The sequence below is a fragment of the Cimex lectularius genome, unplaced genomic scaffold (genome assembly GCF_000648675.2).
Source record: "Cimex lectularius strain Harlan isolate CLEC.00 unplaced genomic scaffold, Clec_2.1 scaffold169, whole genome shotgun sequence".
NCBI classification, from domain to species: domain Eukaryota; kingdom Metazoa; phylum Arthropoda; class Insecta; order Hemiptera; family Cimicidae; genus Cimex; species Cimex lectularius.
Genome location: NW_019392751.1, coordinates 428,764 through 444,609, shown reverse-complemented (window position 1 = coordinate 444,609; position 15,846 = coordinate 428,764). Strand labels below are relative to the sequence as shown.

At 34.0% G+C, this 15,846-nt stretch overlaps 1 protein-coding gene across 4 annotated transcripts in view; it reads right to left on the bottom strand.

Annotated features, from left to right (window-relative positions):
* Positions 1–15,846, bottom strand: part of LOC106672023 (cadherin-23-like) — a 135,864-nt gene that overhangs the window by 25,897 nt on the left and 94,121 nt on the right. The window contains exon 1 of one of the 4 annotated variants that reach the window (XM_014403093.2): positions 3,211–3,334. The exons of the other annotated variants lie outside the window; for them this stretch is intronic. The gene's annotated coding sequence lies outside the window, so the exon portion shown is untranslated. Of the gene's footprint in view, positions 1–3,210; positions 3,335–15,846 lie in introns of those variants that run through there. 4 annotated transcript variants of the gene reach the window in all.

Sequence of the window (15,846 nt, the reverse complement as noted above, 5' to 3'; positions counted from 1 at the left end):
TCCATCACCGGTAAAACAGCCAAAATTAAATCAAATTGACATATATGTTGAAAGTTGGATAAAAGTGTGAAAAGTTATTTTTCACTATAAATTTCACGGATAAGATTATATTGGACAGTTATTTCAGAAAGCGTTTTATTATGCAAAATTTGACTTGCTTGTGTAAGGAAAGTAGAATCTTGACCAGTTTTTAAAAAAAATCGGAACTCAATTACCACCTTCCCTGACTTACGAGTTATTACGATGATTTGCTGGTATCCCTGATTTTACTCAAGGCCTATCACATAAATTAAACACATTTCTCTCGTCCAATAACTTCAAAATAACTTTCAAAAATTATAAAACAATCCAAACACTTTTTTCCAAAATTAAAGATCCCACACCAATAACAAATAAATCTGACGTAATCAATTGTTTAAACTGTCCGGCAACTTCCGGTCTTACATCCCAATATCTGGACAAGAGAGTAAAGCAACATATCTATGATTGCAAAAAACCCAAGCAAAATCCTACCGCACTCGCTACCCACCACTTTGAACACCAACACAATTTTGACTTCAAAAATCCAAAAATATTACATAAAGAACAAAACAAATATAAACGTAATTTCTTAGAAATGGTTTACATCAACAGAGATAAACACAGCATCAATTACAGAACAGATACATGTAAATTCAGTCGCAGCTACGCCAATATCACTAATCAAATTCAATATAGATAACATACATATATCATCACATTATATTCCACACATCAAATATTTTTCACATAGTCTAATTGTCCAACAATTTAGCTTTCCTTTTCCTATTTATCCCTTTCTATATAATCCTGAAAGAATAATCTGGCCGAACCATTACCAACACATTTTTTTTTCCCTTCGTCGGCTCTTTCCACCTCAAAGAAGGGATGGTTAGGCCGACGTTTTATAAACATAAAACAGCAAAATCTCACTGGCACTCCCAACACGACACGCAAGAATGGCACAATTACACAGAAGACAAACACTTTGAGTGAGTAGAAATACTTTGATTGAATATAAAAAATTTATTTTGCATTGTATAAATTGACTTTTTTCCACATCCTATATGTATTTGTTAAATGTAAACAATGTTTGTAACTCCCAGGCCCTGAAGATGATCTCAATAAACATCGAAACGTTGGCACGATAAAGAAAACGTTTTTCTGAAACCTACATCTCACCAGACCGCATCTCACGATTTCTGAATAGTTATCCCTGAGTTGGCAGGAAAGAAAAGTCGACTTGCTCATCTGGTGCGAATTTATTAAAATAAAAGAAAAACCATCAGAAAAAAAGGCGAAAATAAACAATGCTAAAAATACTAATACTACTAAAAAATACTAAATTCTGCAAGCATGAGTCAAGATCTGCAAGAGTCTTACTTGTTTTGTGATAATCCATTTTAACCTTTATAAACCACTTTACTTTAGTTAAAGTAAGTTTACGGTATTAAAAAAATCATTATGCTATAATTTAACTAAAGGGAAATTCTTTATGTCCCACTACATTTTCTTTTCGGAGCTGCTTTCGCACTCAAATCCATTTTGTAAATAGTGAGGCTTTTTCGTAAACCAAGATTTTTTTCTTTGGCCATTCATGTCGATCTCTCTCTCTCTCTCTCTCTCTCTCTCTCTCTCTCTCTCTCACTCACACTCTCTCTCACTCTAATACTAATCTGAATTACAAGACTAATATAATTAATAAAAAATCCTAGCTATTTTATCATTCTACTACTACTATATGTCTTTATTCTTTAATATATATACAGAGTTTACAATTCGGCAATATGTATTATAAAACAAGAAGGATGTTCCTCATAGTTTAAAACCGTCTGAGGGAGTCTAGCACATAAACTTAAATAACTAAAATCTCTCTTCTGAGTATTTACAAGTAAAAGAATATACTTTCCTAAAAAATTTCAGTAATGTAATAACAGAACATAATTGAATAATACTAGCAGAAATACAATTGCAAATACATACATCACTTATTTATGATTACCTATAATCCACATATCTCAATAAATAAAATAAACTAAAAAGAATAAATGGAAATAATAAAAGTAAATGTAAATAATAATTAATCTTTTTATGTAAGGTTTCGGTTGAAATGAAAAAGCTAATGCTACGAGTGGGATTCGAACCACGACCTTCCGCTAAATACGCCGCTGCTCTACCATTTGAGGTAAACCTAATAAAACCTTACATAGAAAGATTAATTAATTGAAAGAAGTAATTCAATAGTCCAATAAATTTAATGGATTTAATAAGTAAAACGAAAAATAACATCACTCACAGCTCCCCGTGGCCACTTCATATGTCGCCGAGAATCGAATCCTCGTTGTACGACATTTGAAAAATGGCAAAAAGGAGGGAAAATTCGAAAGGTTGTAGGTTGAGAAGGGAGTTGGTGTCCGAGTGGTCGAAGTCACCGACAGCTGAAGTGGTAGAGCAGCGGCGTATTTAGCCGAAGGACGTGGGTTCGAATCCCACTCGTGGCACTAGCTTTTTCATTTCAACCAAAACCTTACATAAAAAGTTTAATTAATTGAAAGGAGTAATTTGATCAATAGACCACTAAATATAATGGAGTAAATAATAATGAAGTACCTTGTATACTACCAGAGATAATATTAAAAACAAAACAAATAATAAATGGCCACCGTAATTATTGGGAGTTAGGCCAAAGGACAAAGTATATATCATACTACCATTGCAATAATTGTTTACTTGTGGTATGTGTGTGGATGAATGGGCTTATTACCAATTGAAGCCTGCATTGTTCATTGGAAAGTAATTTAAGGAGCAATTAAACGTAGAAACGATAAATTAGAACAAATACCGTCGAAGATTGGGTAGACAAAGGGCAAATTCTCTCGCCGTGAGAAACGGTCCAGGTGTAAATTCGACACGGCAAACATTGAAACCAGGAGGGGGTTTCGTGTGAAATCCTTTCCACGGCAATTGAAGTCTTTAGGCTCAGGATATCTTCATTAGACGACAGCCATAATTCCTGCTCCTTTCAAATGAAGGCTCTCATTTTCAGTTTTGAATAGTGCGAAAGCCCGTTAATCCGGAGGCGCACTTCTCGCGTTAGCTGACAAGCAGGCCCGCACCTGTCACAGACGGTTAAAAAGACAAAAAAGCAATTTTCCAAAATAGAGCGAAAAAGGGTCAGTTTTAAAATTCTACCTTTAACATCATCCTTGCCCGGTTTGCTGAATCGATTACGCTTCTTTTGTACGTACTGTTGAAAGCAGATGTTTTTGAACAAATTTGCACCTTGTCAAATCGCATGACTGCCTGAGAGAGAACACCGTTAAAAACATTTACGGTTGGGTTCTGTTATCATTTTACAAAAGGTGACCCCGAAATGAAAATCTTCAGGTCATTTCACTAGATTACTATCATTGTTGTTAAACATCTACGAACACGAGTTGTAGGGACACGACGAGGGAGACGACGTTATCTAACTTCATGTCTTGGCACAATGACTCTACGGAATTAACATTAAAATTTTTATAAAAAATAAAGAAAAGGTTAAAAGAATGAACCTAAAAATGGTATGTTTTTACCCAGGCAAATTTTACAATACAAATATTTAAAAGATATATAAAAAAGATTCTTGGCTACCTTTCATTCTGTCTAACATGTACTTAGAATTGTCTGTAATAAATCAGCAACACCACTATGTTATTAAAATGAAGTGAAAATTTTGAAAAATAATTTATAACACATCATCGTGAATTTGTACTGCTTGAAATCGTATCGTACGTTAATAATAATAACCACGTCCGTCTGTTTTCGCTTGTTTTTCCTGAAATTTTTTTTCCACTTTCCATTCTTTTCAGTATAGTCAATTATCCTTTCAGATTCAAAATTTCAATCTCAAAAATTAGCCTAATTATCTATTGCTATAGAGGATATTGAAAACCAGTAAAGCAATACATGCATTTTTCTGCTGGAGTACTACTAAAATAAGGCAATTTTGGTAAAATCCCCAAAAATTTTGATGGAAAAGCCATTGCACGAGCCACAATTGAGTATTTAAAAAAATAACCATGCGTTTTACCATTTGTTATTCTTTGATCTGCTACTGTATATTTGGAAGCGCGAATTTTTCAACGAAATTTTACCTTGTGGAAATGTAGTTTACGAATTAAAAAACAGATTGGTATTTTAATAACGCTAAAGTTGAGAAATTACGATTTTATGTAAAAAATCTGATTTTATACTAAAATCACAAAAATGAGAATATCTCGGGAAAGAGTCAAGATAGCAAGAAACCTCGTTCTAGTGGCAATGAACTACGTTATATTAAGTGAATCCACCATGGCAGTATTGACAACCCTGTAACACCCTGTATACTAACTTTCTTTGGCAATGTTGCCGCATGGAATTAATGTATGTAACATGCCGCCAAGATAAAAGGTACAAACCCAGCATACAGAACAAATGAAATAGAAAACATTTGGTGAACAAAACATTACAATTCGTCTATTATGGCTAGTGGTAATACTAGGTCTGCATATACTCGCGAGATTTCTCGTTGGGAAGTTAAAATGTCTTATTAAATAGTAGGATAATAATATTTGCTGTAGAAATGCACTAAAATTTGGTTCGATCAATCAGCTTAATAGAAATCGCATTGTATTATAAATTATTTGGTCATGGCGAAAACAATTGGTTAGTAGATCAGTGCTTGTGAGTCAAATTGTAATCCTAATGTATCATTTCCATATATTTATGATGTTTGAAAGTGGACCTCATAACTCTTATGAAATTCTTTATAAATAATAAGATTTATTTTACATAAAAGATTTTCTCATTATGTCTGATTAATTGTTGACAGCACAATGGCTAATTGTCGACGCGTTGGCCTTTGACAACAATCGAGTCGCAAAACAGCCTAACTTCGTTTAGATTTGCCTCCATTAAGCTCAGTGCCGAAAGAAAGTCTCGTTTTGTCTTCCGGGAAGATAAAAACAATGGATAACAAAAATGTTCTTTGTTTCGCTTTAGTCTGTGAATTTATTCTTTAAAACTGAGTTGGCTATCTTATAAGTCATATAAATTTCTAAAACAAGGCTCCTGTGTAGTAACAAGAAAAATGAAGAAGTGACGACCGCTGTAAATTCATAAGCACTGACAGAAAAGCGTCACATTTAGTAATTGAAACCTTTCTCGCATAAAGTGGATGACTAGTCAAATCATACTGGCCCACCTATTCAAGGAGGGTGTTCAGGCAAGTCATATTTAGGGAATGCCCTTCCATCCTGACCACACTTTCGTCTTCTCCTATACTAATAACAGTACAAAATATGGGCATATGAAAAGAAAATCTTAGCATTATTTTATGAAGAAAACGGCTAGACCCAGTCCACCAATTACGCTTGTTAGTACCTCGTTACTGGTCATAATAAACGACTACGTGCCAAATTGCCCGTGGAATAGAAATTCTAGTGTACGCGAGTTCTAAATACGTATGAGGGGTAAGGCGAACCGGGAAATAAACGGTCCCGCCCGGTGAAAACCGCAGTGTGGATCCGTTCAAATTGCACACCTGTTTAATTCCATTTTACAATTAGCATTCTGATATCCTTGTTTAAATCATCGATGGCCAAGGTCTTCGATTTCGGCAATTCTACAGGAAGGCGCATAGCAGGTCCAATGATTGCAAACATTTTGGCCATACAACTTCATCTCATGATAGTTCTTACTACAGATTTGTTGTTACCGACGGTCCGTTTTTTCCCGTTAGTTTTAATGCCGCTCAATTTTGAACGTGCGAAAAACATGAATTACAACACAACTAAATATTATCTAATAAATACTGTAAGAAAATAATTTTAAATTAGTGATTAATTTGTACGTCAAATATTATTTAGGTACACATATAAATAGAAGGTAAATCAAAATTTATTGTATTATTCATGCATTTATCTCAATGTTTAATTTTACATTTTTTTATTTCAAATTTCTCAAACCAATCTAGTTCCCTCCGTTTGTTGAAGATGCGTTTTCCAGGGGGTGGGGTTGTTATACTGCGCTCGATCCAATGCTTACTAACATAAGTAAGTACTTTGTACTAAAACAACTTAACAACCTTATCTAATAACCGTCACATCATAACATACCACAATGAGCACAATACTCAAGGAATCACTTATTGTAAAATCATCTTGGCTGTTATAATGATGGTTAACGAGATGGTTCTCTTTTCTATTAACGATAAGAAGTAGTATTACAAGTTTTTATGCGAGAAGAAAGTTCATTATAACAGTTTAACTCTAATTGGTGTTATTTTCTCTGTATCTGGTGGAGAGCAAATAAATCCAACAAAAAAATATTTTTCGAATTACCTCAACAAGCGGTTTATAAATGATTTAAAAGTAATTACGATTATGCCATCCGATAATTCAGACCCGGATCATTAAAAGTGGAGTTTTTCTCAGCCTCGCCCGTACTATTCGGCCGTGAAAGTGTTAAACGGGCGAAAAAAATCCAGCTTTCACGTCAGGGAAAAATGGTCAGCGTGGATTCCCGACCATTCAGTCTCATTTTGCCCTCAGAGATGACTGAAAAAGGGATGTTCATTGTTACGCCCTACTATTTCGTAAACCGGTTGAAATAAGTCTGTGTTCATCATTTATTTTTTATTATTATTAAAAAGACATGTACTACGAATTGATAACCTGTGATGTCCGTAATAAATCAGGAACAGCGACTATGTTATTAAAATGAAGAAAAAAATTTTGAAAAATAGTTTATAACTCATCATTGCGAATTTGTACTTGTTGAAATTGTATGTTAATAAAAATAACAAGTCCGTTTATTTTCGCTTGATTTTCCACAAAAATGTTTTTCACTTCCTTCATTTTCAATATGGTTAATTATTCTTTCCGATTCAAAAAGTGCCATAGATAGTTTGAAAAATTTCAATCTCAAAACTTATTCCATTCATCTATTGCTATAGAGGATCTTTCGTATATATTAAAAGCCAGTAAAGGAACCCTTTACTTTTGTCTGCTGGGTAAAGGGACACTCATGTATCTATCAAAATGTGACTTTCGATAAAAGAGCAAAATAGGCTACTCAGAATGGGGAAATTATAGAAACTTTTATCCCAACTTCGGTTACAAAAACGGCATAAAATTTACAATAAAATATAAGTAGCAAAAATACAACAATGCTCTAGTCAAAGGTCTGGATCTACCACTCTGTTAACACTCACACACACACACACACACACACACACACACACACACACACACACACACACACACACACACACACACACACACACACGCACTCACACACGCACTCACACACACACACACACACACACACACACACACACACACTCACGCACGCACACGCACACACGCACACACACACACACACACACGCGCGCGCGCGCACACGCACGCACGCACGCACACGCGCGCACACACAAACAAACGGAGTTTTCATTTTAGAACCTTTAACAAATATCAAATAAGAGTTAACTGGATAAAATATAATGTAATTACTCTAACTACTTCATGGTCGTCCGCTTTTGGACAATCTTAAGATCTTCGGGCTATATATTACCAGTCGATTGCAACTGTGGATTCAAAAGACTTTTAAGGGAAACAAAAACAACATGATTCTAGTTTGTGAAAAAACACATCAAACATAGTCCAACTATGATTTTAGATACAGCAAAACCAAATTCAATAGTATGTATGTTAGAGAGATTCCATGAAAAAAACCCCACACATTTCAACCCTAACACGGAATGTAAAGTAGATGAGTATTTCTTAATACTGATGTTTTCCGCCTAGTGGGTCAGAGGAGATTTCTGATCAATTTCTTGACAATCGGCTCATTACACGCAAAAGCTCTACTGTAGTTCATTATAATATTCCTCACATTTAAAGAAATTTACTTTTTGCTCTCGAATGAAGTTAAGTTAATAAGTTCGACGTATTTTAGGAAGAAATAGTGTGACAACACTTCATACCTCAAAAAATTGTATTATTCATAAAATAAAGAGGTGAAACAAACATAAATAAAAAATATAATTAAAAATTAATATAATAAAATATTAATATATTAAAAAACATTATTTCCAGCTTTTATGCGAAGATGAGATTCAGTTTGATCCAAAATTAGTTGTAGTTTGAAACCTTTTTAAACGTTCATTTTATTTTAAAATAATAATCGAAATAATTCTTTTGAAGCCCAAATCCTAAAATTAATTTGATTTTTTGTTAGATTCAGGTTTGCTACATACACAAGTTATTCAATTTTTTAATTTAATCTAAGTACTAGAACTTCAAAACTGTCTTTTGAATATGAAATAATGACTGTTCCTGTTTGACCGTACGTTCATAAGTTCATTCATAAGTTTGATTGTGATTTTTGAAAGAACCAGCGTTTCTGTGAAGGCCACAGGATAAAAGATTTTTTCACAAAGAAGTAGAGCAGAAATACAGAATAAATAATGATTGTATTTTCCGTAAACCTGCATTAGTGAACTGTTAAAATTGACAGTAACATTTATTGAGGAATTTGAGTTAGGAAATGAAACTCGACAGGTTCAACGGCTGGTTGATGTGCAACATTACGACGCCCCGTTGATTTTTTTAAGAAGTGTGAAGAAGGCCATAATCGCTAAGCTAATCCCTTTGGCAAACAACGATTTCTGGGCTCTCGAGAACGATGATGGTGAAAAATGGTCCATTAAGCTAGCGGAAGCTGTCGCGTACGCGACCGGTTGCTTCACCGAGGGCCCTTCGGATGAGTCGGTAACCGCGTGTAGCATGAAGAAAGAAGTGGGTGTTCTATTGTTCACGACGCCGAACACGTTTCTGGGTTTTCCGTTTTTCGTCCCATCCCTAGATTTTGCGAGGATAGCGGCAAGTCTTTCACGAACCCAACAAGGACAGAAAAGTGCCTACCTTGGTCGTTGCCGGGACTGCAAAATTTCCTTGAACATATGGCTAACTCGGTTGTGAATTTAAAATAGAACACTAGCTACATTCAGATGGTACCCATAACCTCTTCTTCATAAAAATACAAGTATCAAGAATTGTCACAGAATTTGATTGTGAAACAAACGATAAAATCATGGCAAAGGTATTTACTTTATTTTTCAACTATTTTAGCTAAATTTAAGCTTAACAGACAACTTAGATATTCAGTATTAATCTTAATCTAAACGCTATTTTTATTATAAAATAAAGGAAAATAATTAGTTAAAATTACATTGTAATTTTTTATAGAAGGAACAGTAATTTATTTTCAAGCATTTATCATTATCTCACATTACAAAGGTATTAGGTTCTAAAAAGTGGTTAATATTTTTAACAGTCTACGAAATTCAGATGTTGCTTTTTATATTTAAACCGTGAAATTTATAGTGTAAAACTGTTCTGTTTCTTATTTCTATCTCATTTTCTCCACGTCGAAGCAGGGCTGTGTTTTCAGTGTTCCACATTATCCACGTGCATTCACGCCTCATTCTCGCTTTATTCCGTTTTAGAAATTCCTGATTTAACGTTTTTCCCCGCCAATTTATCGATAATGGCTTTATGAAGATTATCGTTTGTTATATGTCAGTGTTTATCTTCATTTTATTATTTTTTTGTATGATAACGCATCCTTTTTGTATTAATACTCATGCTATTTTTATCAGTTTTAAAATTTCTTTCTTCAAATATCGACAAGTTCTGTGACTGTTTAATTCATATATGTTCATTATGTATAATTTTGTAGATGTATACATTTTTGCTAGTTATGATCTTCTAAAATTCCATAGAATTTGAGTTTTGAACGTTTGTATGAGACAATAAGTTGCAGTTTTGTTATTTTTGTTCAATTACCACTTTTCGTCCTATGCCTTGGTTTTCTTTATTGTAGTTTTTTATTCAGACTAATTAGCATTTATTACGCATTTTATATTGATAGTAGAAAAGATTTTCTCGAAGGAAGTTTGATTTTTAGCCGACAATGTTTGTTCCTACCTTATAATCAGCCCTAATTTTGGTCGGTAATTTTTGACGAACATTCTTTTAATGGTTTATGATGATGAATGAATTATTTCACAGTGAAAGCCAGTTTCGTAAGCTAATATACGCGGATTATCGGCACCAATTGAGTCCCAAATCAATGCTAGGCGAGATTTAGAAAGCCGAATCCGGAATGTTCGACCAATATTAAACTCATGATTTGCTCCAAAATTAATCACTTGATTAGCCAAATGGCTAAACCACAGGTTGGGGAAGAGTAGATGTGGGGAGGGGGATAAAATCTGCATTGCAATTTTGCATGAGAATATTTGTTAAGGGTAATGAGGTCACATGGTATTATGGATTCTTTCCCGTCAACAGAAATACAAATATACTGAAATAATATAACCTTAATGCAAATCGTTCCCATTTGCTAAGTCAACGAACACAGAGTCCATGTAATGACTTATCCAATGCAATTTTGTCAGAGACTAGTATTTGTGATACACTTGGTCTTTGTTTATAAATAGAATAATTAATACATATGTTGTTTGACTTATGACCTATGTAAGTGGCCTAGTAATAGCTATATTTCTCTTCTTTTATAACTCTATCAAGGCCGTGTAATATGAGGCAGGCACTTTGGAAACAAGTAAATATGACATTAGGATGCAATTTGCAACGCTTCGTGTATGCTTATGTAAGGAATACGTTATATGATTTATGACCCATGTCAAATATTGGCATGGCACGTTTTCTCTAGTGATTTTTAATTAATAAACTGATGGACAAACTTAACGCGCCACCCTTAAATATTAATGTATTTAGGTTTTTCATATTATACATACTGAAAATAGGTTTGGTTAGGGCGTTAAGTTGATTAGTTCTAGTTCTAGTTATCGTCTATCTAGTTAAGTCGTTTCTGACATGGCAGTGTTTTTCTTCATTTTATTATTTTTTCGAATGATCTCATCCCTTTTTTGAATTGATTCTTATTCTTTTTTATCAGCTTTTACAATTTCTTTCTTCATTTGTATCGACTGGTTCTGTACATATTCTTTAAGCATAATTTTGTAGATGACTACATTTTTGGTACCTGTGATCTACTAAAACCCCATCGAACGTTGTGTTTTTACGTTTGCATGAGACTAAGTCGCAGTTTTATTATATTTGGTTAATTCCCACTTATCATCCAAGGTCTTGAGTTTCTTTATTGAAGTTTTTTATTCAACTCATAACATTTATTATGGAATTTCATATTGATAATGGAAATGTGTGTTTCTTAGTGACCTGTTGTTTCATAATCTGTTGAAGTCGTGAGAAGCGGTCAAGAATGCGTTAGTTTACAAAAACACCTTTTTCATTTTTTTTGCTGACGTTTCGACCTTTATTCGGGTCATCTTCAGGGCATAAAGTTGGCACCTGAATGAATTAATAGTATTGCTCACCAATTGGAGAATGAAGATAAACCAAAGAAAAGCGTACTGATAAATTTGACCTTACATAAAATTATCAGTCCTGCAGTGAGTATAAATAGAATCCTTTTGCCTACCACTGACCTTGTGCGTTATCTTGGACCTTTCATGCATAAACCACTGACTTGGAATCCCAACACGAGACTTGAAATACAGCAAACAAACCGACGTTATAAATTATTAAAACGACTACTTGACTCACGATCAAAATTAGACATTGAAAACAAACTTTCAATTTAGAAGACAATGATTAGATCTCTCTGGGCGCACGGTTGTGAAGTGTAGGGCTCAACCAAGGATTTCAATGCCCATCGTTTCCAATCAATCCAATCTAAAATTCTCCGTCAAATGCTCCTTTTTACATTTCCAATTACACTACTAATAACGATCTACATAACCCATTTGTGCATGAACTCATCAAAACTCGCTACAAAAAATTTCAGCAATCACTGAACACACACAATAATCTATTAGTATGACATTTATCACTTCCAACCCGACCTGAAAATCCTCCAAGACGATTAACGCGAAATTGGCCTCGAGACCTTCTCATGAGTGAACATCGAACAAGATATCAGTGTGAAGTAGAGTTGCCACTGCGAAACTCCTACAAGTGACTCAAATTACAAATTCAGCATATGTGAACATATTTGCTTAATACAATATTTGTCGTTGTAAATATCAAATAAATGAAATAAAAAAAAGAAATATTCTGTTTAATATGTCACTAAATGTGTGAAAAACGCGTTCGTTTTAAAATCGCAACCGTTTTCAAAATTTGAATGGAAAAAATTAATAACATGGCTTATGACTGATTATTATCAAGCCCGTTCCGGATGTCAACCGGCTGGTTTCTGTCCTATTTGGTGAGGTGTTCATTAAGATATTAAATGTGATGTTTTTCAAAGATAAAGCCAAAGCCAGGGACGTTTGTAAATAAAAGTCCATTCAATTTTCCGCTAACACATTTCTGACAGGCTAAAATATCACTCCCACCGGTTGATAGCCGGTATTAAAATTGCCTCTCAAGTTCCATAATAATTGACCCACAACATTTCTACTCCTTTCCCATCCGTCGGAACCAGTTCGTTTTTTTTTTCTTCTCGCCGCGTATCCTAGAGAAAACTGACACCGGTGAAAGAGTCCGACTGAAGAACTTTTGTTTTGCCGAATCTCAAATCAAAATTCAAATAAGCCCAGTTTTCTGGTAACCCACTATGCAACTGGTTTTTTACAATAATTTTAGAAAAAATTCGTTTCATGTTTATCCACTTTTTCTTAAACGATATACATAATTGTAAAAGTCATAAAATTATCCACGGGCCTTCTTTAAATAAATTCGACTATCACGGAATACCCGGTCTCTTTTTATCTAAATATTTCATAGTTAGAAAAGTATTACTGTACAAGCAGTCTTCTTTTAAGATTCAAAAGTGCTACCAATCAATCAACATTGATTATTTTTATTGATCATCTACCAACGCAATATTTAGCAGATTGTGAAGTGTCATTTTTTTTTCTAGTCTTTCCTCAATTCAAAAATTGTTTTCTACTAAAATGTAACTTCTTGCAGTGTATTCAGAAAATTAGATGGATGTGATTATTTAAACTCACATGCCTACATAAAACATTTGCAACGGTGCGAAGGCTGTTAGGCAAACAGATAAAATACTGTGCTTTATTTACGGTATATGACACATACAACATGAACATTAAGTTCGTCTACCGAAGGTGTTAGATAGTCCAAACCAATGATGTTGCATTTTTGAAAATAGATTACTCTTCTGATAAATGATACCAAACAATACGGTTGCTCTTACTCTCTCTGTTCTGAAATGTACCTTTCACCCTTATTATCCATCTTATTAATATACCGTTGAAATTTTGAATTGCATTAATCGTTCCTAGAAAGCGAACGTGGCTTAAAACAAAATCCTCCTTTATGAAATTAGTGCGAATTTATTGTATCATTCTGTAACATGAAATATATGCCATTACGAAATTTTTTATTATTAATGATCATTTGGATCCGTCTATTCATGCTGGTTCAACTAACATATACAGCTCTAATTTATAACAGCTATAAATCAATAAAAATTTTGTATTTTTCATTTATATTATGTGTGAAAGCCTATGTTGTGGGACTAATTTAATCTATCAACAGTGCTCCTCACACTGTCCTTTCTACAGGGTGGTCGCGGGAGTTCGTCCGAGTAGTGTCCTGGCCCACAATTGCACTCTGTACATGTATGCTGAGAAATATCCCGACACACTATCTACGCTGATGGCACTGCAATTCTATCCTCTAACTTAGAACCCGTCTTAGTCACCGAACCCTCCAGATAAACCTACGTTCCATTGAATGATGGTTCAAAATATGACGAATCAAACTAAACACCATCAAGTCCCAAAATTTAGCCTCCATCGCATCACTCTAGCTCCAATCTATTATAACTTCTCCCCTTTTACACCGAAAACGTCACCCCCTACTTGGGGCTGTATCTAGAGAAACGACTCACCTCGAATCCCCATACACGACTCAAAAGGATAAAATTGGCAGGGGTAGGATGCAATGAACGTTGTTATAAGCCTGATGAGATGATGACGAAAGGCGACTAGGAAGTGGGGGTTTATTTTCCTCATTGCAGCCTTCTGATGTACTGAACTTTCATAGTTTCTCAGTTCAATTGGTCGAATCGATCCTTTTTTATGGAATATCAGGTCATTGACTGTCGCTGCTTCAAGTTCATTCCCTGGGTTTCCTTTGTATCACAGATGCTCAATTGAGCGGATGGTTCACATTCGAAGTTCAAATAGAGCTACTTCTTCCTCCTCATTGCATGGTCTGCAAATGGGATCATAGATGAATATGACCATGCTATATAGATGTTTTCTCAGATGCCAGTGATCGTTTAATGGGCTTATCACTCCTCTGAGTTTAATTCTCTAACAGTAGCAGTGAATTTCAGTCTTGGTGAGGGTTGTTTTAACATAAGATTACGTGTGTAGCATCACTAGAGTTTATCCATTTTTCGTTTTGTCTTTTTGGATCCATTCTGTGATGGAGGATTCTGTGTTTGGTTTTGCTATCCCAAGAATACGTTCTGGGCATATAGGTGGTTTTGCAGATCCTCCTCTGGCCAGTCTGCATTTTCCCAAAATTCCTTTGTGTCCTGGTGTCCAAGATATCATCAGGTTGTTGTGATTTCCCAGGTTTTAGAGATTTTGGACGTATTCATTCACCGACTCATGTTTGGGGCTTGTTTAAACCGGTTCCTCCCTATGTTTAGAAGCCATCTGTATAACATTGTATCTGTTGTTCTACTTTTTCTTCTTTGTAGACTGTTGAGACTTTATAGCATGTTGTAAAGAGTGTTTCCGGAATCACGTAGTCGTTCCCCATTTCTAAAAACGGGTGTCTGATTTTATGGGCTTCAACCGGGGAATATTCACAACATTACATCATTAAGAATTACTATATTATTTTTTTATTATGACGTAGATTAACAAAAATTGTATGTTGACTCTGAATTTATTTTAAAAATAAATCTTACAAAATTTGTTGGGTATTTATCAAATGGATCGAAAACTGATGGGAATTATTCGCAGTAGTGTATAAAAAATACACATTCCAAATGAAGCATTGAATAAACTCCTTCATTCTTTTTGTGAATTAGTAGATTTTGATAAAGATAAATAAAATATAATCTAGCAAATTGCATAATACGAATTTTTCCGATCCACCAGGTCAAGCAGCTATGTTAATAATAATATTGTCTTTTCAGGGCTATAGTTCGTAGGCTAATGTTAGAAAATAATAATTAAACGTACTATTATTTTTTGGTACATTGTTTCCATAAAAAAATTGTTTGTTATTAAGTTTTTTCTTAACGATTTCCAATATTTAAATAAATTTCCTAGCGCGAAAGACGATCGAAATATTTACCATTCGATTAAATTAAAATTTAAAACTGAAATAACATATTTTTATTTATTTTTTTAAAAGAAAATTTCGTAATTTCATTAAACGTGATGAAAATAGTTATTAATATTTTTGTAGCTGAATTACTGTATGCACTTATAATTTTAATTTTACCGGTATTCGATAATAACAATTATGGATGATTCATGTTTTTCTTTGGCAAGCTTTAGTCCAAAAAAACGCACACTAAAATAAACAAAAATTGAACCGATACGGCCCTTTTCAAAATGCTTTGAAATCAAAAGAACAAATGGTAAGATAAGTGTTAAATAATATATGTTAAAGTATGCAAAAGGAAAATATCTGCAATTGAATGTTCCTCATGAGCCAAAAAAATATAAAACATAGCAAGTCATAATAACGTGAGGATACGAAT